This window comes from Balaenoptera physalus (genome assembly GCF_965194825.1).
Source record: "Balaenoptera physalus genome assembly, chromosome: 7".
Lineage (NCBI taxonomy): Eukaryota > Metazoa > Chordata > Mammalia > Artiodactyla > Balaenopteridae > Balaenoptera > Balaenoptera physalus.
The window spans coordinates 3,023,564-3,033,361 of NC_138886.1; the positions used below are offsets into that span (position 1 = coordinate 3,023,564).

General features: G+C 58.2%; 1 long non-coding RNA gene across 1 annotated transcript in view; it reads left to right on the top strand.

The window, feature by feature from the left end:
* Nucleotides 1–9,798, top strand: part of LOC309663870 — a 64,317-nt gene that overhangs the window by 44,217 nt on the left and 10,302 nt on the right. The gene's annotated exons all lie outside the window — the stretch shown is intronic.

The following is a 9,798-nucleotide window of genomic DNA, read 5'->3' on the forward strand; positions in this document are numbered from 1 at the left end:
AGTCCTGTCTCCTATTCCCCCTGCGGCTGCTGTAACACGTGACAACCCGAGGAGCTTAAAATAACACACATTTACCTGCTCATGGTCCTGAGGCCGGAGGTAGAAAATCGGTCTCACTGAGCTAAGATCAAGATGGTCCAGAGGGCTGGTTCCTTCTGGAGGCTCCGGGGAGAATTGTTCCCTTGCCTTTTCCACCTTCTTTGGCTCACGGCCCCTCCTACATCTTTAAACACATCCCTCCGACCTCTGCTTCTGGCCTGCGTCTTCTCCTCTGGCCTCCTGCCTCCCTCTTACAAGGACTCTTGTGATGACACTGGGCCCACCTGGACAATCCAAGTCATCTCCCATCTCAACGTCCCTAATCGGATCTGCAGCATTCCTTTTGCGGTATAAGGTGACATTCACAGGCTCTAGCCACTAGGATGTGGGATATTTGGGGCCATTATCAGCCGACCACATCCACCCACGTAGTTCCCGTCCTCCCGGAGGTTCCCAGGATGAGTGGTGTGTATGAAGGATCTCCCTCTGCCCTTCCACACCCCTGCATGAGCTGCCGGTCAAAGGCAAGGCCCTGGGGACCCCACGTCCTTCCCTGTGCGCTGGCTCTCTCTTTCACAGATGCGTCAACTTGGATGCTCCCAGCTGATGCTGGGGGTGGGGTGAGAGGCGGATGGTCCAGAACACCCTGAGCCTGGCTGTGTGCCCCTCTCCAGCTTCAGCAGCATCCCCTCCCCTTCCTCATCCCAGTGCACCTCACCACCGGACCCTGAGCCATCTGTGCAGACTTGGGGTTGACTTCCATCCTTGACACAGAGCAGGTGTGGATAAAAGATTTGTTCAATGGCATTGAATTGATGGGGTCCTCTGGGCCCTCCCCCTGGCAGTGGGCTTGGGGTTTGGGGGTGTCTGTGGTCAGGTAGCTGCAGGAAATCAAGGAGATGAGCTCTAGAGAAGCCTCTCTGGGACGCCCCTCCAGCTGACCAGGGGGGCAGGGAAGCCGGGGGTGAGTCTCTTCTCTAAGACTCTGCATAGAATCCAGGGCAGGGGTGTGGTCATGACTGACCTGACGGCCCATAGCCAGCTCTGAGCCTGAACACTACAATCATGGACTTGAAGCAGAAAGAATGGGTGAGGAACAGGTGTACGAATTAAATGCAAACCTCAAAGTGCCAGAAGATATTTACAACACGTAAAATTGATACAGGACATGAATTCAGAATATATAAAACCTCTGGCAAATCTGTAAGAAAAAGATCCAAATCCCAATTGAAAAGTGGGCAAGAGACTTCAACAAGAACTTGAGAAAAGAGGTTCTTCAGAGGGCTGATAAACCTCTGAAAAAGTGCTTCACCTCACGAGTAATCAGGAAGATGCAGGTTAAAATCACAATGAAAATCATTGTGGTCCATCCATACAATGGAATATTATTCAGCCATAAAAAAGGAATGAAGTACTGATACATGCGACCACATGGGTGAATCTGAAAAACGGTATGTTAATTGAAAGGCGCCAGACTCCACAGGTCACACATTGTGTGATTCTGTTTCTATGAACTCTCTAGAATAGATAATCTATAGGGACAGAATGCAGATTGGTGGGTGCCAGGGGGCAGGGAGGATGGGAAGAAATGGCTTAAGAGTTGAGGGGTTTTACTTTGGAGTGATGGAGACGTTTGGGAACTAGACAGAGGTGGTGGTAGCACGACATTGTAGATGTACTACATGCCATGGAACTGTTCACTGTAAAATGGTTAATTTTACGGTGTGTGCATTTCACTCAATAAATTATTTTTTTAAAAACCACAATCACATACCTGCCAAAATGGCTCAAATTAAAAACAACCGACAAACCATGTGTTGATGAGAATGTGGAACAACTGGAACGCACACACGTGAAAACATGCAAACCTGGCGACTTAGCAGTTCTGCTTCTTGGTACGTGCCCAACGGAAACGCGTACACAGGCGCAAGCAAACACGTGTGCAAGGATGTCCGTCCTAGCTGTTTTGTAATGCCTCCAAGCTAGAAAAACCCACGTCCATCAAAATAGGATAGGTCAGTGGATGGCCATATGCCATAAGAGAATACTGTGCAGCAACGTGGATGATCGACTATTGCCACGTGGACCGATTTGGTTGAAACTCTCAAGTAGAATGCAGAGGGAAAGAACTTTAGGCAGAAATAAAAACAAACACTTGTTGTGTGATTCCGTTTATTTGTAGTTCAAAACAAGCACATTTTATCCCACTGAAGGTTGGGCAGTGGTCACCCTTGGTGGGGGCCGGGGAACAGTTTTGGGGGATGGGGGGAGGACTGCTGAGACCCTCATGATGTCTTATGTAGCAGGACCAGCAGGAGTAAGGAAACCATTATGGGACAGCGTTTAGGGGGAGCAGAGGTGAGACAGAAATTGAGTGCTCGGCGCAGAACTGGTTCCCTTGCATTTGACTCATTCGTTTGTTCAGTAGATACCCTGAGTGACTGGCACACACTCAGACCTTATCAGGCACTGGGGAAATACAAATGAAACCGTACGACCCTATTCTCCGAAGCCGAATGTCTGGTGGGGAGATAGCTGGGCAAACAATGACAACAGGTGTGATAACTGTTTTCAAGCAGACAGTACAAGGGAGCACAGAAGCATAGAAAGCACTAGATCTCTTCTAAACACCAACTAAAGGCTCCCACGGGTTGGGAGATGCACAGGCTTTATCTTTTAACCCCACAATTACCCTCTGAGCTGGTGTCCTCAGCATCCCATGACCAGGAGAGGACAGGGCACTGGGAGAGGGCATGCTGCTGGGACCAGAGCTCTGAGTGGTGGGGTGGGGCCTGCCTGGCCGGTGGGTCTCAGTGGTATCCTCCCCGCTTCAAGCCCGAGACGCCCCTAAGTCTCCTGCTTGTGGACCCCTGTTGCCACTTGGGGCCTCTCCTCCTTTGCCGGGGGTGCACAGCTGGCCTTGTCCCGGGCAGCAAAGGCAGACAGAATCCACATCCAGCTGGAACCCTGCCCGGTGCTGCCCTGGGGACTCCAAAAGCTGTTTCTGGACCATGGCCACGCCTGGCCCTAGAGGCGCCATCCACCTCTGACCTGTCTTCCCGACCTCTAGGAAGAAGGTGATGGGGCTGGAGCGGATAGACAGTGAGCTGAGCGGAGCCTGGGGGGCAGAGGCGTGTCACCTGGCCTGGCCCCGCGTGAGCGCCATCATCCAAGCTCCAGGGGAGTGTGCCCCCGGGTCACCGCTGGGGAGAAGGGGCTGTGAGGGGCCTGCCGTGGAGGCGCTGACCTGGGCTAGAGCTAGATGTGGGAGCCGCACTTCACTGAGAACCCAAGAGGCCACATGTGGTGACTCCTGAGGGGCCGTGGCCCTGCTTCCCACGTGGGATCCCTGGGATGTGCAGCTCCTCTGGGAACTGAGGGGCCAGGAGGTCAGGACGCCAGGCCACACGCCACCTGTAGGGCCCTGGCTCCTCCCTGGGGGCCTGAAGCTGATGAGATGGCCAGGAACAGCCCGTGGGGTCGCAGGGTGCAGGGTGGGCTTCAAGAGGGCCTGAGAGCCGCGTGCTGTGGGTACATTGATGCACGTGACATTTTTCTGGGGGTTGGTCCCAAACGCTCGCCATCAGGTCAGGACCCCCAGTTTTGGTGCCCCCCTCTTTTACGGGTACGCTGAGCTGCAGGTCCTCCCCACCAAGCTAATGCGATCGAGAACGGGGTCCCTGGAGCCAGTGAGGTGGGCGGGAGGTGGGGTTCACTTGGATGGCGTAGCCCAGGGGATGGGGAGCCACCAAGACCCTGCCCCCCACCTCGCTGGCCTATTCTCCCCCAAACAAGACTCTAGTGTTTTCCATTCCCTGCTTAAAAGCCACCCAGGGGTCCCACCAGGCTCCGGCCTCCGTCACTCTTTCTGCACACCCCTCACTTGTGCACGCTGGGCTTGGGGCAGAGCCCACCTCCTGCTGGCCCCTCGGCCGGGACCACCCGTCCTGCTCACCCCTCCTGGTGAAAGCCCCCTCTCCCGAGACGGCACCGGGCCGCTCCCCGGGCTGAGCTGAGAGGGCCCTGCCCTTGGCTCTTCTCTGCTGTTGCCGCCTTGAAATCGTTCCCACTTGCGGAACACGGGCCCCCACCTTTATGCTTGCACTGAGCCCTGCAAATTCCGTCGCTGGCCCTGTAGGGTGGGCACGTTTCCTCCCGACCTCAGACGCCCTTGGCATCGCAAAACAGAGACCGCCTCTTGATGGTGTCACCCCACACAGAGACCCAGGACAATGCCCGCGCCCAGGGTGGGAGGGCTCAGGCGCAGGCCCCCAGGTGGACGCTGTGTCCCTCCTGGGCTTCTACTGCCACCCAAAGCCTGGCCTCGTGGCCACCCATCCCCGAGCGGTCCTGCACTGCGCAGACATTCAGGGGCCCTGTCCCCAGGACTCCAGTGGTGCTGTGGGACCCCTGAGCCCAGTTCCTCATCCCCGCCCCGAGGCTGTACTCTGTGCTTCAGTGGGAGCAAATAAGTACGTACAGTGTGTGCCCGATAAACTTCCCTCGTCTCGGTCACCACCCTTCCCTGAGAAGGAAGCCCCAGCGAGGGTACTGGCTGTGATTCTGTCCCGACCTCTGACCCTATACCCGGCCCGCAGGCTGCTCTGGCCACACTGGCCTTGCTGCTATGCCTGGGGCCTCGCTGGGCCCAGCAGTGAGTCGAGAAAACGCCACAGCAGGACTCTCAGGGCTGAGTCCCAGGCCTGGTCCCTCCACCCATTAACCAGCTCTTCCCAAACGGCCTCCTCTTTCTGGACCTCGGTTTTCCACTCTGTAAAATGGGGGCTCAGACAATCTGCTCTCTCTGACTGCTGTGGTTCCAAGGGGGAGAGAGAGAGCTGAGCTGCCAGGGTGGGCCTTCCTGGTGAAGAGACCCCAACCCAGGACAGGCCCCGAGGGCCTTGGAGTTGCCTTCAGTCTCTCTGTCTCTTCTACCAGGTGGTTTTTGCCCACTTTGGGGATACCAGACACTCCCTAAGTTTCTGGGGTGTTAGGGGTAGGAGAGGGACCAACAGACACAATGAACAGCACAGTGAGGAGCCTGGGTGACGAAGACAGAGGGTCCATTCACGGAGGTAGAGCCCGGGGAGAACACAACGTGGGAGAAAAGATTGGGGGCCTGGCCAAGGTCAGTGAAAGGTGGGGCAGGTGGGTCTGCCGGTGCGGAGCTCAGGAGAGGGGCTTGAAGCAGGTGGAGATGGGGGCCCAGCACCTGTGCATGCCCTCTGGAGGCCACGAGGTGGTGGTGGAAGCAGAAGACCACCCAAGACCAGGCCCTGAGGGGGTCCAAGGAGACTCCCGGAGCAGAAGCAGCCCTGGAGCTCCAGGGGAGGAGGCCGTTCCAAGGACCGGGAGTGGCCCGCCGTGTTGAGTGCTCTGGAAGAGAGTGCAAACCCCAGAACAGAGAAGCGTCCATCGGCTTGTATCAGTCACGTAGAAAAATTTCTGGATCTTATGATGCTTTGACATTTTGGAGGCTTTTCAGTGAGTCTGTCCCTCCCCAGAGGGGAGCAAATTCCTGGAGACAGCAAACCACTCCCTGCAAACAGGCCTTTCACATGCAGACCAACGGTCCAGAGCCCACCCCGACCACCTGCCTCTCTAACTCCTACACAAGCCAGGATCCCCAGCCCTAAATCTCCAGCCAGGTAGTCGAGAGCCAGAGGTACCTGATGGCCCAGGGCTCACTGGAGTGACTCAAACCCACCAGTGCTGAGCCTGCCTCTCCAGGCCCTAACCTCAGAAACCACAGTGGAGCTTCTGGGCCAAGCTCCCCCTCCCTCCTAGGCTCCGGCCGACCCTGGTGCTTCCCCGTGTGGCCCTGCATGGCCCGGCGTGGCTCCTCCCCTTGAAAACTGTAAGTGGTGAACTCTTCTTGGATGCCATCGATCACCCGCGTCCTCCCTTGGTTACCTCTATAAATTAAATCCCGGGTACCATGGTGAAACGCCGCCCACTGTACCCTCCTGGGTGGTTAAGCTGTGCCTCTTCCCGCCTTGGTTCTCACGGATGCACAGCCCAGAGCCTCTAGGCGAGTGAGCGCTTTCATAAACTGCACAGATTACGTCCTTGGCGAGAACATGCTGTCTTTCCAACCTCCCTCTGCCCACTTCCTCCACCCCTGCCGGGGGCCCAGACACTTACTGAGTCTTTCCTGGTTTTTTCCTTAGTCTTTTGGCCAAAAGATGCCCCAGGATAATGAAGAAATCTATTTACAGTAGCGATATTCAGTCTGGTGGCTTCTGGAATGAGTTAGCCACAGGAGAATTTCTGAGTGGGTTTTTTTTCCAATGTGGGGGCAAGCGGTGGGCGGGTCACTGGTGAGGTTCCTGACGCTCTAGATTCTTCATCCTGAGCCCTCAGCAGAGCCCACTCCATGGCACGTGTGCCCACGGGATAACAAGCCCTGGGCTTGCAGCCACTGCAGAGCCGCTGGAGACCCTGAGTGGCAGGGAGCTGACCCAAAGGGGGCTGCGTTCGGGTCCCTGTAATTGTGTCCCTTCACCCGCTGAAAGATCCAGGCTCTGAAAACGAGGTATTTATATCTGTTCCTCAATCAGGCTCCGTAAGACGCCGGGCTGGCGGTGTTCCCCGGCCGCTAATCTGTGGCCGACTGTTCCAACACACTTGGGTTCTTAGAACAAAACAAAACTTCCTTCATTTCAGATGTTCACTAATTTAAACTGGCCCTTGGCCACGGGCTGTGTGTCCCCGCCTTTGTCTGTGGCCGCCGCCCTGCCCCCATCCAGGGCCCCTCTGGCGGGAGGGAGCAGAGGCGTCGGCCGTGTGAGGCCTCGACTCCAGCCTCCGTGGACCAGTGTGTAACGAGAGCCCCACATCTGCTCTGACTCACTGTGCAAACATCCTCTGCCCTCTGGCCTCGCCGGCCCCCTCCCGCCCAGCCACCAGGCCCCTTGGGTTCCCAGGCCCAGGCCTCAGGGTTCTCTGATGGGGGACATTGACACCCCCGGTGGACAGTGCTGGGTGAGGCACCGGGCCAGCTGGCCGCCTGGTTCTGGAAGCCTCTCCCGACATTCTGAAGTCCACCCGGGGCCACCTCTGCCGGGGGCTGGTCTTCTCAGGAAAGAAATGGGTCACTTTCTGTCTGCTCTCAGGGCCGGGAAAGGCCTGGCTGTGGGCGAATGTCCACGTTCAAGTCAAGCTGCCTTGTCTTCGTCCTCCGTACAGCCCCCTGGACCTGTGCTCCCTCCCCCCGTCACCTGGGGGGCCTCTTCTTACTGGGCATCACCCTCTGAGACCCTCACCCTGCAATCCTGCTTTTCCTCTGTGCTAATCCGCGTCGGCCTTGTGGTCACCGCTTGCTTTCTGCCCGTCCGCTGCCAAGCTCAGGCCCCACCCTCCAGGCACGTCTGGAGCACAGCTGGCCGCTGGTTCCTGTTGGATGAATAACTCGGGCAGACCCAACTGTGATAACCTGCCGGCGTCTCCCACGCACTCCTGTCCTCCATCCTCAACTCTTGGGGGAGCGGGCATCTTGGGCAGGGACTCTCCCTCCTCCCTCTCTCCCTCCCTCCCTCCCTCCCTCCTTCCCTCCCTCCCTCCCTCCCTCCCTTCCTCCCTCCCTCCTTCCCTCCCTCCCTCCCTTCCTCCCTCCCTCCTTCCCTCCCTCCCTCCTTCCCTCTCTCCCTCCCTTCCTCCCTCCCTCCCTTCCTCTCTCCCTCCTTCCCTCCCTCCCTCCTTCCCTCCCTCCCTCCTTCCCTCCCTCCCTCTGTCCCTCCCTCCCTCTGTCCCTGCCCCCTTCCTTCCTTCCTCTGTCTGTCCATCTCTCTCTTTTTAGGCTGGTTTCCCTAGGGCTCACATAATTTAACATGTAAAATGCACTCCATCAACGCGTGTAGAATGACTGGATCAGTGAAGAGGGCTGGCAGGAGCCCCTGTGAGGACACAGTCTTGCCTTCAGCAAATATACAAGAAGCATCTCCTGAGCGCCAGGCTCACATGTGCTGTGCGCGGGGTCATGCCAGCTGTGCCCCTCTCCAGTCCCTCCGGGCGTCCCCAGGTCTCTCCCTGGAGGACCGGTAAGGGTGGGGGGGCCCACATGGGCCCACACAGCAGGGTCTGCCGTGCGTACTGCTCTCTGGGGCCATCCTCCAGGCCAAATGCTGATGTTGGGATAATTTCGTGGTCGGGGCAGGTGTTAGGTATGAGGACCCTTGACCCGGGGCATCCTTTGCTGCTGGAGCCTGGGTAGGTGCCTGCACGTGTGTGGGGCTGTGCCGGGAGGCTGAACCCCGCCCCATCCCTGGGCAGCACTTAGAAAGGACACTCCCCACGCAGGACTGGACACAGAGCGACGTTGCCTCCTCCACAGGAGGCTTGAAGGTGTCACCCGTCTAGTCCAGCCAGGTGGTGGCCCCAGAGACCTCATTTGCTAGATCACGGGGGTCCCCTGCGAGGGCTGGAGGGACGGCAGGGCATGGAGGAAGCCGGAGGAGCTCCAGACCTGGTTTCAATCCTCAGGTAGCCCAGCATGGCCCCAGGGAGTCACGAGGAGCGCCTGCCGTGGACGTGGGGTGGGCGTTCGGGGGGAACACGGCGAGGCCCATCCCAGTGGGTGCTCCGTGCAGGACCCCAGGAGCCATCACCACTCTGTCTTCCTGCGAGGGCGCCACCCTGCCCCCAGCCAACGCACCCGGGAAGGACGGGTCCGATGGATCAATTCTTCGGTGCTCTGCCCTCGGCCACTGAATGCTGCCCAGGACTCCCGTCTGAAGCCCCACTGCCCCCCAGTCTAGTAACATACACTCATACACGGGAGGCCGTGCTCCTGCCGGAACACTGCAGGCTCCGGGGTGAGAGCAGGCACTCGGCTCTCCTCCACCGGTAGCCTGTTTAACTCTTTCTTGTCATCCTGAACTCGGCTTAAATGTCACTTTCCAAGAAGCCTTTCCTCAGCGCCGCCAGTCGGGTCCCCGTTGTCACTCATCTTGGGGCACCTCTCCTCCTGCCCGTGAATGAATGATCTGTCCAGAGCCCGCCTGGTGCCCAGCACAGAGGTTCCTGAGGACTGGCATGTATCTGTCTCGGCTGCCTTCGTGCGGGGGACCCGGTGAGTGGCCTGTCCCCCTGGAGGGCACAGTGTAGGGACTGCCGGGGACCTGGACCTAAGTGGGGCCTCCCGAGAGCTGCAGGGGAAGTGGAGCAGGCAGAGATGGCGCCCAGCCCCCCATCCCCCTTGTGGCCACGGGCTGGCCACTTGACCTTGGCCGAGCTGCGGGTCCTCTCTGGGTCTCCGTGCCACCATCCGTCAACTGCAGGTAACATGGGGACCACGATTCCTGAGTCCACTTGAGGAGGTGCTGGAGCCCAGTGAGTCGATCACACGGTAGCCTAGGTGTTTGGTGGATGTGTTGACTTGGAGGAGGGCGACCCTCCTCGATAATCCAGGAGGGGAGGGCAGGACTCAACCAGAGCAGAGTGGAGGCTTCCCTGAGGGGCCAAGACCCTGTCCCAGAGCATCCAGCCCGCCCCCAGCAGCCTGCCCTGTGGGTTTCCCACTTGCCCAGCCAGCACCCCAGGCCCATGAGCCAACACGTGGAGGTAAATCCATCCCCATCTCCTGCTCGTCTGTTTCTCTGCTTGACGCTTGCCGATACGAGGCTTAATGAGCTGATGGGCATAAAATGTCCAGTTCCGTCCCTGCCCATGGAAGACACCAGCTGAGAGCCAACCCCTGTGACTTACCAGGTTTGCATTGCATGTGGCAGATGGTATGGCGCTCAGGGGCCTCACGGAGTG